This window comes from Bombyx mori, chromosome 13, assembly GCF_030269925.1.
Source record: "Bombyx mori chromosome 13, ASM3026992v2".
In the NCBI taxonomy this organism is placed as follows: Eukaryota; Metazoa; Arthropoda; class Insecta; order Lepidoptera; family Bombycidae; genus Bombyx; species Bombyx mori.
Window position 1 is genome coordinate 12,452,958 of NC_085119.1, and position 16,045 is coordinate 12,469,002.

The 16,045-nt window shown below is 35.4% G+C and overlaps 1 protein-coding gene across 4 annotated transcripts in view; it reads right to left on the reverse strand.

The window, feature by feature from the left end:
* LOC101741917 (uncharacterized) overlaps positions 1-16,045 on the reverse strand; it is a 164,792-nt gene that overhangs the window by 58,729 nt on the left and 90,018 nt on the right. For 2 of the 4 annotated variants that reach the window (XM_004927727.4, XM_012691928.4), the window contains exon 3: positions 13,531-13,571. The exons of the other annotated variants lie outside the window; for them this stretch is intronic. The gene's annotated coding sequence lies outside the window, so the exon portion shown is untranslated. The remainder of the gene's footprint in view (positions 1-13,530; positions 13,572-16,045) is intronic. 4 annotated transcript variants of the gene reach the window in all.

Sequence of the window (16,045 nt, forward strand, 5' to 3'; positions counted from 1 at the left end):
AACACGGCGGTGCGCTGGTTCAATATTTTTGAATTGATTTTTCTTACAATAATTACACATTGCAATTTTTTCCGCTCCCAAGCACTTTTCGAAATGATCCCATATTTCTGCATTGCGTTTCGGCATTTTAAATTAGATATACACTTTAAAAATCCACAACAACAAAGTAAGCAAAGTCTCAAACACACAAAAACAAAGTCAAAACACACAAACACAAAGTACAAATCTCTTAAAATACAAAAACACAACTTTACCAAAATAATAGAAAAGATGCACTGAGCCGCCAAAATGTCAAGTATCAAACAAAATATTACGTTTAAAAAATCAACCAATCGCGTCATCTTCGCGTTCGGTAAAAATATCGTTTCATTTCAATTTTTTAACGAAAAAAATTATCATTAACTGTAAAATACACCAACTTAAATATTGTGCTTTATTTTGAGGGGTATAGAGCATACAATGAAATCATAAAATTCAATATTTTTTACATGATAAGTTGAAAACATCTGCAAGGCGAAAATGAATCTTACGTGTTGAAATAAAGTTGAAACTTGCATAAATATAATTTCCAATAATTGCCTATGCCACTACACGCAGTGTGTTTGTTAAACGGTATTTTTAACCGTTTTGGGTAATTTTATTTATCGAATAGAAGTGTTAATTTTTTTTACCGGTAAATTTATTGGTTAATGGTTATATTAGCCACCTCTAGTTCACACTGTACTGTACTATATTATTATTGGCTAAGTATACGCTGCTATACTATATGGCACTATAGTATAGCGTAGTCTGAAAGCAGCTTTAGTGCGATGAAGATAAGGCGGACTTGCACGCGTGTTGTAATGTTGAATGGTAAATTGCATTGTGTGGCGTCTCCGGCGTCAAGATGAAATTGGATTGCGCACTATCCAATGATTTCTGATCGTGATTTTCTTTACTAGTACACGTGACGGTGATCTATTTATAAACTTCGATATTGACAACTTCTTCAATGCAATAACATTATCATTGCAAGTACAACGTGCAACTGCTATTGCGAGTTGACTTGCAATTAATCCTGTCAAGTAAATCATGTTTTAATTGTAGTCAATTGTAACATAAATATTTATAGGGAGTCGCTTAAAGAGCGTCCTAAATACATAACACCTCCAGACTTGAATGAGATTATCAAGACTGTGAGCAAGAACAATGAAATACGTGTTCTAAGCATGCATTAGTAAGCGATATGCTATACATTACAATGGCAAAGTTAATCGTTCAACAAATCATTATATTGTCTATTATGATATAAAAAAAAGATGTGTGGTATCATGGGCTACCGGATAGGAACGAAGTTCCTTATTATAAAAATATTTTAAGTTCTATTCGAGGTATAAAGAAAATAGTTGTTCGGGTGTACATTTCTTATTATGAAAAAAACTACTTTACAAAGTTATCAACTTTATTTTATACACAATGATTTATAAAAAATGTATAATAAAAAAATATGTAATTTTTTGTACGTTATTACAAAGCTATTTATCTATCGTAGACTGTGTGCATTACTAATAAAAATCTTACGTTACGGACGTTTTTTCCCGGTTAGGGTACCCCTCCGAATCGTCCCATAAGGAACTTCGTTCCAAAAATGTATTTAAATTACTACAAATGTACAAAGAAGACACAAATTCGAAAGTAACAATTTACTTGACTACTCATGAATACAAAATCACTTTTCATTTTGTTTATATCACTTTAATTACGGATTGAGATAATGCGTGGACTGTTGACTAATGAAAGCAAAAAGTTTTAGGCTCGCACTGCGCGTGGGAAGATCTCACGAGACATTATCTCCTACTGATCCAGTGCACTTCTTACAGATAACGTATTCCGCTTGCGTTCACATAAAGTGGTTATTGTATTGTTTCGGTTACATTGACGTTTTCGTTCAAACGCATCTTGATTCATTGCTTTCAAAGAGGCTATGTACTGTTAAATTTAAAGGGTAGGAATATGGTCGTTGTAACTTGATTGGATTGCCACATTACTTAGGCAAACGCCCTGCGCTGTGAAAAAACAGAAATCACTACTCTCAAGGTAAGTTCGCTATCGCGTTACACCTCCCTGAACACAGATTTATGTTCTGATTAGTGTTCCAATTAAATACGATTATCTGACTAATTTATTGTAACGTGATTAGGTAAGCTTAAAGGATTATTTCAGCACGAGTCATGGTTACATATAAAAAAAAACTCGATAGACTTAATTGGTCACGTTTAGCGAGGATTGGAAAAATAACGTCGATTTATATTTTTTACATTTACGTTTTCAAGTTCAATTGAATTGTGTAATTTTATTTTATTACTCAATTTTTTTTATTGCTTAGATGGGTAAACGATCTCACAGCCCATCTGACGTTAAGTGGTTATACCACGAGTAATTATACAAATCATAATTTTGCAGGCTTGATTTTTATTAGACGATGTTATTCCTTGACCGTGGTAATCAATCCTGAACGTTTGTTAAGTACGTATTTCATTAAAAAATTGGTACCTGCCTGCGAGATTCGAACAGCGTTGCATCGCTGGATACGAATCCACCGGCCTCTTATCTTTTAGGCCCCGATGAATGTTATATTTTTATGTAACTTTGCAGTATGCAGCGGTATGGTTGTGACTCTTGCATTGCTGATGCCCATGACCGTCAGACTACTTGCCAATCAAGTCGACTTTACGGTCGCTTGCCAACAACGGTAATTAAACAAAACCTTACAAAATTGTTGCTTTATTGTTGTTTAAATCATATTATTCTCTAATTCTTCTACGAGTAGTTGTCTCTTTGAGCAGTGCACGTTTTAAAAATATTCTCAGATAAAGGATGGTAAAGAATAATTTAATTTTTTTATTAGATTGTCTAATATATGCTTATTATTATTATATTAATTAACTTCTTGACTGATTGATTCTTTTAAAGTTGTTCGTTGGATCAAACTATCGTTATTAGTGGCAAGATAAATAGCGTGCTACTAGGTCGTTCTGTGAGCTAATGAAATACAAGAGAATCAAATATGAACACAAGTAAAGGTATTTTAAAAATACGTGAACAATTCTTCAATTTGCACAATAAATATTAAGATCGAGCACATTTTAAACCTTCATTCCATTCAAAATGTGTTAATCAACGATTTATAGTCAGTTTTACAAGTCACGTATTTCCTAATTCTGTGTCTGACGATCATGTTTTAATTGTTGACAATAGTCATTGAGATGACAATAGTATTTGTACATTTTACTTAGTTTTATTTACTGAGTTGTACGGTTCAAAGATGTATACATTTTGTGGTAATATTGAAGTTAAATGTGCAGTAACTTCGCAAATGAATATCGATAACACCTGTGAGAGAAGGTAAAAATAAATCTAGCATTGTGACTGGGGTCGAGTTCATAGTACCACCGCATACAGTAACTGAATATGCCTTGACAGGGTTTCGAGTACATATCAGATCGGGGTTTAAAATAATCCTTACCTCTGAACGCTGGCTTGGCTGAATATATGGCATCGTCAATGTCCATGATAGGTGCCATCGAAAGCAATTAAAATAGTTATTGAAATTTGACGTGTAGATGGAACACCGACTCAATGAAGGGGGTTTCTTCGTGTACTAAAATGTAATTCGATTATTTTAAAATCAGAAATGTCACGCACCCTTTGTAGTCTCGCCGGCGGTGAACTAATTAGGTACCACTGTCCTAACATTGTTGAAGGGGAGAACAGAAGTTACATAATATTATTGGAAGCTTAATCTCATCTTTTAATGTTAATTATTATCTTCATGGATGAACAAGCTCATGGTTCAACTGCTGTGAGAGGTGATTGCCGATGTCCTTAAAACCGGGGCGAATGATTTATCAGTACGGGCTTTTAATACGACCTATTACGAATAGAGTTTTAACGTTGGCGGCAACATGTGCGTTGTGATGTTAATAGGTTCAAGTGACCGGTCAGTACTAGACTGGTTACGACTGCTCATCTAGACTCCCGATCCACTAACGGTGCTTTTAGATATCTCAAGCACCGGTCATCGTTCTCGCTTGCGATGAAGAGCTCGGCGAGTATTTTAACCCACAGACACAGCCCACTGAATTTCTCGCAGGATCTTCTCAGTGGGCCGCGTTTCCGATTCGGTAGTAGATTCTGCGAAGCACGGCTCTTGCTAGGGTTCGTGTTAGCAACATCGTCAGGTTTGAGCCCCATGAACTCACCTTCTTGCCCGGTGACGCTGACATGGTATCTCTAGAGTCTAGAGTACTCTAGATCATCAGCCTAGGTAGGAGTAAAAAAGAAACATCTAGACTTTAAAAAAATACACACTTTTAACGCTAACTGTAAACAAGCAATTTGCTGACGACTAAAATATGTTTTGCACACTACACAGTAATGTTAATGCTAGCTTATAAACATGATTTATTTTCATAATAATACGTTCACTTAGTCTTGTACTTGTTTATGAATAGACGTGAATACGTTTACAGATATTTTCACATAAGCAGCTTGTTTTACTACTGTAATTATTCCTGTGGCATTGTGATTCACATACAACGCTGCTCGGGTGTTGATATTATGGTTGAACAAACACAATTTATTTATCTTTTACACTGAAATATAAATTTATATTGCAGCATATTCTAACTTAAAAACAGCAGGCTATCTAACTGACTGCAGAATCTGAGTTGAAGGAATGGATTTTAAAAGAAGAAGTATTCTTCGGGTGGCTTTAGAGGCACTAAGGATTTTATGAAGTTCCATGTCTGTACAAGGGTGCGGTAAAAGCTTATATGGTGCTTTTTTATTACTTTGATGAGTGAACGAGTTCACAGTCCATCTTCTGTTATGTGGTTACCAGAGTCCACAGACATCAACAACGTTGAAGCCGCTACCCACCTTGAGACTTCAGTTCTAAGTCTCAATTATACGGGACAATAGCTACCCCCAACTTCAAACTGGAACGAATTATTGCTACGCGGAAAAAATAGGAATGGTGGTGATAGTGATCACTATTTCTAAATATATTCTCAAAAGATATATATATTGCAAATCTGTTGCTTTAAAATACCCAACATTACACTAGTATTACCACGGGGCATCCCTAACTATAATAGATTTACGCATAGTTTCTTAATGAACGAATTCATTGGTATAATATTAGGTCAGCCTTTCCCAAAGTGGGTGATAACGCCCCCTTGTGGGCGCTGTAGGTCTAAGGGAGGGCGGTAACAGGCTCAGAAAAAAGGGGGCGTTGTGTAGAGGCCTGGGAGGCGATTTGTAATTTCATCTAGGAGGCCTCTTAGACACTGACTGAGCTCTCGCTATAGTGGTTTTAAGTAGGCAAAAAAATGGGGGCGCTAAAAAATAATTTATTCTCAATGGGCAGTAGACAAAATAAGTTTGGGAACCCTGTTTTAGGTGGTAGTGTAGTAAGGGAAGTATTGTGAGCCCATGTGGGTGGGTTCTATCATTCTCTTTACTATGCCAAGGAATAGCAGGACAGCGGCTCCAGAACTGAGACTTTGACCTCATATGATTGCTTTGACCTCAAAGTGTGTTGCGGCGTTCACGCTTTCATATTCACCAGACGATGACCGAGCTTTGCTCGGTTTTTTTTTGACAACGCCATCTTGTTGTGTCTTTAAAGCGGTTAGTTGCCCTCAATTAAGAAAAATAGTATTATTATTCGCCAATAGATGTCGGGAAGAGTTGATTATTGAAAACACGAATAAAACAACATTTTCTGAAAATAAATCGTAGCTAGATCGATTTATTGCCCCCGAAATCCCCTATATATAAATTTTATGAAAATCGTTGGAGCCGTTTCCGAGATTCAGATTATATATATACAAGAATTGCTCATTTAAAGGTATAATATAAGATAAGCTTCGGCAGTCTCTAAACACAAAGAGCTAGTCTGATTAAGTAGATGCATAAAAATCTGTACGTAGATATTAAGGCTTCCACAATCATCATTCTAGTATGCAAATGTAGCGAGCAAACTATGGGAACTGTTTCCAGTGGAATTTGCGTTTAAACCTTCAGTGACGATGTGCACGGTAAATGTATTGTGTTTCCGCCCAAAATCAGAGTGTATAGCGAGTGGCATGACCGGTTACTTTGTTTGAAGTTGTGGTATAAATCTTTATGAGGTAGATTTATCTAGTATTTTTTTTATGAACGATCTTCTATTATTACTACAATGTCAAAAAATCGTACAAGTCATCTGGTGTTGTATGGTTGGTAGTGGGATATTGTTGGCGGGCATATTTCTGCCATTAGCAGTCACGCGTTAAGATCCGATGGGCCCAGACGTGGAACAACCTATCTCAGTGGCGCCTTTCATATTGGTGTGATGATTGGTTCTGGTAACCACCTTACCCCAACTTTATTTTGAGATTTTCTAGAATTATTCTTAACATATTTATTCTTGAAAAGAAAAAAAGCTATAGACCGTATAAAATTGTTCTCTGAAAATCGCTCTCTCTTATGCCTTCCTTTTGAACATTACTAATGTGGTCATAGTCGATACTAGGTTCATGGTGTCATATACATCGGCATACAAACAAACAGCAGAACCTCTGGAAATCAAGATTTCTATGTATGCACGATCGGCACTTTCATGCCCCCATCTGATTTGGTCTACTCCAGTCGATGTTTATAAAAGAATATTATTCTTATTTCAATCATCTATTTCTTTTTCTCTAACTAGGTGGGGTCGGCACAGCGAATTTTTCTATTGCATTTTCTTCTATCACCCGCTATCTCAACACTCACTCCTCTCTCTCTCTCTCATATCGTCATTCACACACTCCATCCGTGTTTTCTTCGATCGACCTCTTCCCCCTCTACAATAACTACCATTTCCATACATTTCCTAGTCACATGCATCTTCCCTCTACGCACCACATGTCCATACCACGCTAACCGTCCCCTCTTTAATTTTTAATTTATTTCAATCATCTATAATGATATTATGAAGAAATAGTACTATGAGCAACTTGTAGTGTAACTATGTCGCTTTAGAAGGTACAATGAATTTTGCAGTACATTTCAAAGTCTTTATGTTAAATAACTAAACGTTAATTTGGCACAGAAGTAGTGTTAACCGGCCTAAAAAAAATTACCAATCATTATTTCCAAAACAAAGGCTTTTAATGTTGTACGTGCGTAAAGTTGAGCAACTGGCGGATTAGATTCCGCACAAGGTTGTTCTTTAATTAATTAACCTTTACAATTAATGTGGAGTAATCGCCGGTCATTTGTTTTACATTTTGCGTAATTTACTTGGAATTTATAAAAAATAAGTTTTCATTAGGTAATTGCAACTTGGTCTTTCGAAGGTGAACTCTTTGACCGTTAAATAAATTCTTTTGTATTGTCATTGAAGAAATAAAAACTTATAGTCCGCTTCAGTGTGACTAGTTAAGCTTGGTTATGAACATTAGCTATGCATGGAGCATAACTGAACTGGGAAAATTCCAGTGGATGAGCTGATTTCAGCGCTGAGTAAGCATGCACGCCACGTCTTTAGCATGAAGCAATGCAATTAAATATGCTTAGTTCTTCTTAGTCTTGGGATGTGAGTGGTTGTGTTTGCGATGACGATGTACCCGCAGAAGCATTTCCCCTATGAACCCTAACGCTTGCCAGGATTACCCTCTTGGCGTTGTGTTTGTATGCTTAATTAGTTGGCCAAGTACCTAGTAATAACAGAAAATTAAATATAGAAAATTTCGTATTTACGTTTATTATACGTTCATATATTTATTGAAAACAATTTAATTCAATCAGACGCATTGAACAAGGGCCACCGAGACAGAACTCCGAGGCTGGAGGACAGTTCAGACGCGTCTAATCAAGGACCGGGCGCCGCGAATGCAATGGAGTTATACCCATTACTGAGCCAGACGTCCGCTACAGAAGCACAAAGCTTTATAGAACAACTATTTAGTTAGAAACGTGCCTCGACTTTGAAGTTGGTTGGATTTCGTCTGGACCTCGTTTATGGTAGCATTTGATGTTAATGTTTTGAACAAAAATTTTATCATTAACTTCGCATATCAATATTTTATTATACGATAAAGTTTGATCGCTGAATCTTCAGAATAATTTTGTTTGTTCATCCATAGTAAGTATACAGTGCATCTTGCGCATGTCTGCTTTGGGTGAAAATTGTTTGCCTTTTTTAATATATGCAAGAAGATTGTGTTGAAATTATTTTGGAGTTTCGTTTGGGATTTAATTTAATTTTCTAGGGAAAAGGGTTACAAAAAGTCACAAAAGTCCAATGATATATAGTCGAATCGTCTCCAGGTTTTTTATTTATTCAAATAAGCTTACACGTGCGCTTTTGAAATTTCAAGACTTGATTACTACGTATTTGGATTGTCATTTCATACATACATTCATCAAGTACATATAAGATATATGATAGAGAACAAAGAGTCCACGTTACAGATCACTTCTAAAATAACTGTTCATTCTATTGCTGTGTTGAGCAGAAATTTAAAGCCATGCTGTTTCATTATTAACTTTCTCAGTGACTTTATAATAAACTAGCGCAATTAAGGTACTTTTCATTTTAAGTTTAAACTTAAAAGTTTAAATCCAAAATAGCCCTGGGGATTTTATTGTAATAAATTATGCCCTGGCCAAGGGGCGGGTTATTGCGAGTTTGCTTTTATTTCCAGTATTTATCGAATGAATGTCATTTCGTTTACTATATACATATATATATATCTTGCTTGCCGAACATGATATTATTAAAAATGTGTTATACAGTCCAACAATAGAATACAATCAAATTTTGATCACGGGTAGAAGTAATCGTATTACCTGTAACTATTGAAGCTGCTAGGTAAATTGAAGTAAGCGGAATGTCAGGATAATTTCGTGTCGCAAGCGGCAATCATTCATTGCATTACGTCTGTGAATTACTCTGGGAGGAAAAAAAATGGGTGTCATTAACCGAAAAACCTCGATATTATTATGGATTTGATCACAAGGAATATATAATAATTATTATTAATTGATATTAGAGAAAACCAGGAATTTATTTAAAATCGTATAGCTTAATAATAATTATGAACACTGTTTTTTGTTAGTCCGGAGCCGTCGGAGTGAGGCTTCGAAAGGGACATACGTATTTTTTATCGCTTTTTCAACTACAAAATGAAATTGATATATATATAGTTCCAGACAAATAGATTTTGTTCAACAAAAGAAAGTGAACACTTTAGGATGTCGGTAATACAGCTTCCGAAATCGGAAAATCAGTGCAAAATGAACTTTTAATGGATAGAAATTCACGCCACTACACACATTCTAAAAATAAATCTCCTCTTCCCTTAATTACCATCAAAGTTGGATGTTATATCCTCAATGGATTAGCCTAACGAAAAAAAAGTTGTTCCCAGTACCAAAATACCTTTGAGGCGTAACTAAGTTTCGAACGATCTACTATAAATATTTTATGTTATTGTTAGTAACATACATAATGTCGGTTTTAAGATTCTAGTGAGAAATACGGTCCAAACTCCTTCAGATAATGCCAATAAATCAAGTTTGTTCGCTTTAAATAGAGCCGCAGGGCAAAGTCTAGTCCGGTGTCATCTCCTTTATGAATATAATTAATGGGTTGTCTAATAAGACGGCACACGATTATAAATCATTATAGCTTGTTATGATTTCAACGCTACATTTAGTTTTGTTCAGTAATGATGTCTGATGATGTTATTCGTAATTTACTTTAAGTGAATCACTACTATATTAAATCTCTCCTAAAGATGAAACTAGGTCCCTTGCGATCATATCTTTTGGTAGAAGATTACGGTTGAGATGTATAGTTAGACAAAATCTAGGGAATATTTTGTGAGGGGGATAGAAAACATGCCCACTTTCGCCTACAGAGGAGGGGTGCGGCGCCAATAATCGTATAGTTTGTCCTATCTAGTTCTTTGTGTAGATGTCGTAAATAGTAAACAGCAGACGTTATTGTTGGCAGCACGATGGCGTCGCCCTGTGTCGTGCGCGTCAAGCCGACTCTGAATAATGACGTCTCGTGACATTTAATTTCGGATACAAAAGGCTCTTTATGCTGTTTACCCTAATCCATTTAGACCTCCCCTCGCCCGCGATGATATTGACAGCGAACTGAGAACCTTTTAACTTGGCCGGCTTAATTACATTACCGGGATTATTTTATCGAACACGAAATATTAAGCTGAAATGTTAATCTATTTTGTTGGACAGTGCCGGATATCCGGTGGAAGCTTCGAATATTAGGCATTTGTATGAATTTATGGAGCACAAGGAATTTGATTTGTAACAAGATGATGTTGTAAGTTATGAACGTATTTTGTTGTTATTTGTTTAATACATATTTTGTTTCGAATGAAGTTTTCGTAAAGCAAAATTCTAGTTTTTGACTGGTGTCAAACAAATTAAATGATTGATGATGAGATCTTGGTAAAATCATTTAATTCTACATTAAAGAGAAAGCGATTTAGTGTAATAAATAAAATCACCTCTAAATTTGCATGCACTAGTTTTTGAAGGTCTTTAACATAAAAAAATTAAAAACAGTCATCTCGGATCCTCCCGATCCACTAACGGTGCTTTTAAGTACTTCAAGCACCGGTCACCGTTCTCGTCGAACCCGTCGCTTGCGACGAAGGGCTCGACGAGTAAATTAGACACAGCCCTCTGAGTTTCTCGCCGGATCTTCTCAGTGGGTCGCGTTTCCGATCCGGTGGTAGATTCTGCGAAGCACGGCTCTTGCTAGGGTTCGTGTTAGCAACGTCATCAGGTTTGAGCCCCGTGAGCTCACCTACTAGTTAGAGTTACGCTGGAATAGCCTCTCAAGGCTACCAGCTTAGGTAGAAAAAAAAAAATTAAAAACAAAAATTATTTACTTTTTTTTTGGTTATTGACCACGAAGATTTTGAATTTTATGTGAAATAATAGCGAAAAATCCTAATTCCTTATAATAATTCCTTATATTGATTAATTGAAAAATAAAGACTAACCACAATAATAACGCCATTGGAAAAATATTCTTGTTTTAAATTATAAAAGAACTTCGGACCTAGACATCTAGCAGTTGTTTGACGTAGCCTAACTGTAAATAAACCTTTTCAAATATGCACTCAAGTCAGTGCTCATTGAATTGTTGAGATTTTCAATGCACTTTAAAGTTATATTTCAAGTGCTTTTGTTGCGTATAATTATTACTTAATGTATGGAAATTTTTATTCCGCTGTTGAGTTTCTATAAAATTGTATATTTTGGACACTGCTTTCAATGTTCTAAACAATTTTGACTGCCGTATTGAAAATGTCATATGCATCAAAAATAGAATCGTCAAACTTAATAAACAAACACAGTGTTATTAGTTACAACTCAAATACATGCTATGTATGTATATACATTCAGAAAATAACATAAAATGTTGTGTGTTTCAAGTTTCTAACTTGCGACCTTTTGAATATGTGATTCGTTTGCTACTGTTGAACCGGACTTCGTAAACTTATTTTGCAACTTCCTGTTGATATAACAGTACCGAGAGAATCATGAAATAATATAATTTCCCTTTAAATATACAATAATAACAATGAATTGCAATATATATAAAACAAATTGAAAATTTTACTGAATGTGAGCTACAGAGGATATTTAAAGTAGAACTTCGTATTTTAAATACTAAACAACAGGCTTTCCATTATCCACAAGGTATATTATTTTCGTGTTTCTAAGACTGGTAATCTGTCATATTGAATGGAAGAAAAGTTTATTACCCAGCGTTATACTATAATACTAAGAGTAAATTGGTTTCGGATTGGGCACGGCCACACATTCTCCGAGTGCGTGACGTGAAATGTACATTACAATTATGTAAAATATCATAAAAGATATTATGATCTGATTTTTATATTGATGTGCTTATGGCTCCCCTGTCCACCGCAACCGATAGACATCACCTTCTTTGGGACATTGCGTTGAATAATGGCTGTCGCAACGTCCACATGGAAAGGCATTATTACTTCAGGGCAAATATGGGCACCGATCCGTGCCAATTGCTGACAATATTTAGTGATCGCATAAATTTAGTTCAATAACAAAAGAAAACTTATGTCCCGAATTGAGAATTCTCCCGCCTTCTTCCGACGAATCATCGTTTTGAAGTATCAGAGCTCGTACCCTGAACAAATCAGTCGGTACCAGAGTCCTCGCTTCGTCGCGTCCTCCCCTAATGGTGTAGACAAGACGGGATGCCACCGTGTCGACCTGATCACGGGTAGATGGGTCTTGGAAACGAGGATTGGTCGACCAGAAATCTTGTAAAAGTCTCTTAGTCGACCCAAGGCCTGAGAGGGAAGGTTGCGACCTGAGTGATCCCCAGACCTACCGTGACTAAGATCAGTAGGTGAGGGATAATCAGGTCGTACAGTGCCTCTATCGGTAGAGGAAACGGTGACCCCTTATGGACACACGAAGTTCAGGACGTCCGGTGGTACCGGGCCGCCGTTGCAACGTGGGTGGTTTCCTTGGGGCCGACGGCACAGTATTCCCCCCTTAGTTTTGTAGTTTAAGTTCGCGTTTATATGGACAATTGTCGTCTGGTAGCAGCAAAATTTTAAAATATGAGAATCATCGGATATAAAAGACAAAACTCCGATTTTAAATCGTACAAGTAGTTGTACTAAGATCTATTATATTTAAATTAGTTTAATATTACGCTTTACCATTTTTGATTGAAATTTTCTTTCAAGCACCAACTTTGAGAAAATAAAATAGCATTTTCTGTCCTAGAATGATTAAGTAATGAAAACTTAAATTTGTATTAGAATAGCGCCAGATATTAAGTTAATCCAGACTTCGTAGGAGTTACTAAACGTTTCAGAGATCTTAATTTTCGGTTCTTTGTCGAAGTTTATGAATATTAATAGACGTTCATGTAAATGGAGGAATAATTACTTCTGAAAAGGAATTATCTGAAATTAAGTTTTCATTTTTTTTGGTTAATTCGTTATGTAGATTAAAAATACTCCAAATTGTACATATTGGCGGTAAAATTTTAATTTTGTTCAAATCTAAATTATATGTTTATTTGTTTCCTTTTTTTTTTCTTTCCACTTGTGGCAAATTGAAAATTTTCAAAATGAAATTTGCTTATAAATGTCATCAGGATCATTTTTCTCCCCTTCTTCCAGTCACTTGGGGTCGGTGCAACATGTTTTCTTCTTCCCTACTCCTCTATCATATACCATTTTTTCGCTCACTCTCATCTTACACATATCGTCTTTCACGTAATCCATCCATTTCTTGTCAAGTCCACTTCATTTCTTCTTAAGTCTTCCACTTTTTTCCTCCTCTTTACTTATAAATGAATACGTAGTTATATTATTCTACATTACACATTTATATGGCATAATACTTAAGCTTATTATATACTACATACTTAAGTACAAAAAAATTAGACAGGTTAAGATCATCTCGACTCACCTCTATGAAAACAGCTTTATCACCAAGAAGCGCCCACGGATCTGGAAAGAGATAATCATGAAAAAAAATAATCGAAATTTGTCTATTTCCGGATACCAGGGAAGTAAATGTGTTTTTTCTAAATTAAGAATCTGACTTAAGGGCGAAATAAATTTATATACTTTTATCGCCCCGCGGAAATTAATTTTATGGGCCGTGTCGAGTTTTCGGGGTGGTTTGACGAAGGGTAAATAGGAACAATTTCCTTTTTTTGTTAATTTTATACAGGAAAATTATAAATCTGCAAGTATGAATACTTTCTAATTCTCAAAGGAAGATAATTCGGTGGAATTACATAAAATACATTGTTTTTGGCGATTTAAAAAATAATGTTTTGTTTTGTTTTTGTAGTATTGTGCTGTTTTAGTTTTTGCATAAAAATCGTTCTGAAAATTATTAAACATTTTGGTATATTAAGTACGGAGTTGGAGGTTAAAAAAATATTTTGAAAACAGTATAAAAAGGGCTTAAAAAATACTACTCCAAATATTTAAAAAATAACATTACAATATATATTGGATGTATATTAAGCACACAATGTATATTAAGCTCATGTGGCTTTTCTCAGTGAAGATTCCGACAAAGAAGAAAATACCAGTTATTTCTCAGCTATATTCGGCAACTATAAAGCTGTACATTGAAGGTATCACCGCATCTTCAATTCAAATCATATCGTGTAATAAAAATGCAATACTCACGAATTTAATATTATTACTAAGTATGTATAAGAATGAAACAGTAGGTGCCAAGATCCTGTCTAGTTTCGCCGTTTACCAGTCTTGATTCTCGTTTGAAGAAAAAAGAATCTGTTAAATCATTCAGTAATTCATTCATACAATTCAGTCCCAACTTCGACTGTCTAGCTATAGAAAAAATTGTCGAATAAGATGTCACCATTCTCATTTTTATCAACACAATATATTGCATCTCATTTTTCGTTAAAATACTGATTTTTGATAAATAGATAGAAGCGATAATACATATAGCACGAAACTCCAGAAAGTTAACTAAACTTTTGTGAGCTGACTACATAATTAGGGGTATTAGTACTATGCACATATCTCTAGTCGACCTTGTACCAGATGAGGACCACATGTCAGGGGCGGTCTACAGTTGGCTTGTGTCACAATTCAGAATTATTCATAAGAGGTAAGGGGCGGCACTAAAGGCGGACGCTTTTGACGTTTTGTAACTAAGACAGGTGATCCATACAGATAAGTTTTAGTAAAATAACATTTGGAATCTATCAAAATAAAATAAGTTACAGCGAACTTAGAAAAAATAAAAATCTCGTAAATTTTTTTGGGTTCTATATTTAAGTCATCACGTTATATAAACAATGGTATGTTGTGAATGGTATGTATAAAATGTGTGTAAAGAATATAGTTGCGAAATTTATAGCTTGCATTACTGTTTCTTTGTTACACTGTCCGTTTCGCTGTGCTATTATTATGCAAAACCTGTGACGACTGTCGATTGAAAACGAAATGCTCGTCGCAAACACTGAACTACATTTTTCTATGCAAAAGGTTATTAGAATGTAGGTCTCGGTGTTAACAGCTTCAAGGCTGCCTGCGTTGTTTTTCCGTAGATAATTAGCTGGTAAAACATATTGTCCATTAAAAAAAATAGACAATAATAAAAAAAAACATATTTTTTTCGGTTCAAAACGAATGAGCTCATAGTTAATAGATGTGAATAATCACCGATATAAAAACGTCAGCGCTGAGATTCTCCACTTTAATTGATCTAAGTCTCGTATTGTAATAGTAGCCGGTCGTTCTATTCTTCAAACCAAGACCTATGTTTGCTTTGATCCGAAATAGGCTGGATATGTCGACTCGCAAGTCTTGGGTTGTTGATCATTGAACCAGACATTAATCTGTTCAGTTTAGCCATAAACAAATACATTGCTGACACTGAGCATGAGTGTCCGTGAGTTTTACAGGTTGTAATGATTAACGAAAATTGAATTCTCAATCACTAACCTCTTAATTATGTCAATTCTTAAGTAGCTTCATATACAATAAAATCAATAAACTGATCAATATATACCCCATGACACAGACCCAATGCAAACATGCACTAACAAATTGGCTTCACGACCTAGACTACGAGCAAACAGAGAACTTACTCCAGACTGTGAAGTAATCTGCTTTTTGTTTTCGAGCCCAATTAAGCAAATAATTATTTGTACCTATGTAATAGTAATAATAAACACGCATAGATGCAGATACTCACACATACACAATACAACATGCATGCGCGCACACGCCCACATATACACACACACTCACACACAGACACACTCACACACACATTCACACACGCACACACACGTAAAATGACCTTCTTAAAATATAACACCTAATGATCTCTCAACACTAGTCCGCAGCATCTGTTCACGACTTAACCTAACCTAATCTATCTTAAGAAGGAGGGAGCCTGGAGATCAGTAATACAGGTCTTTGAACCT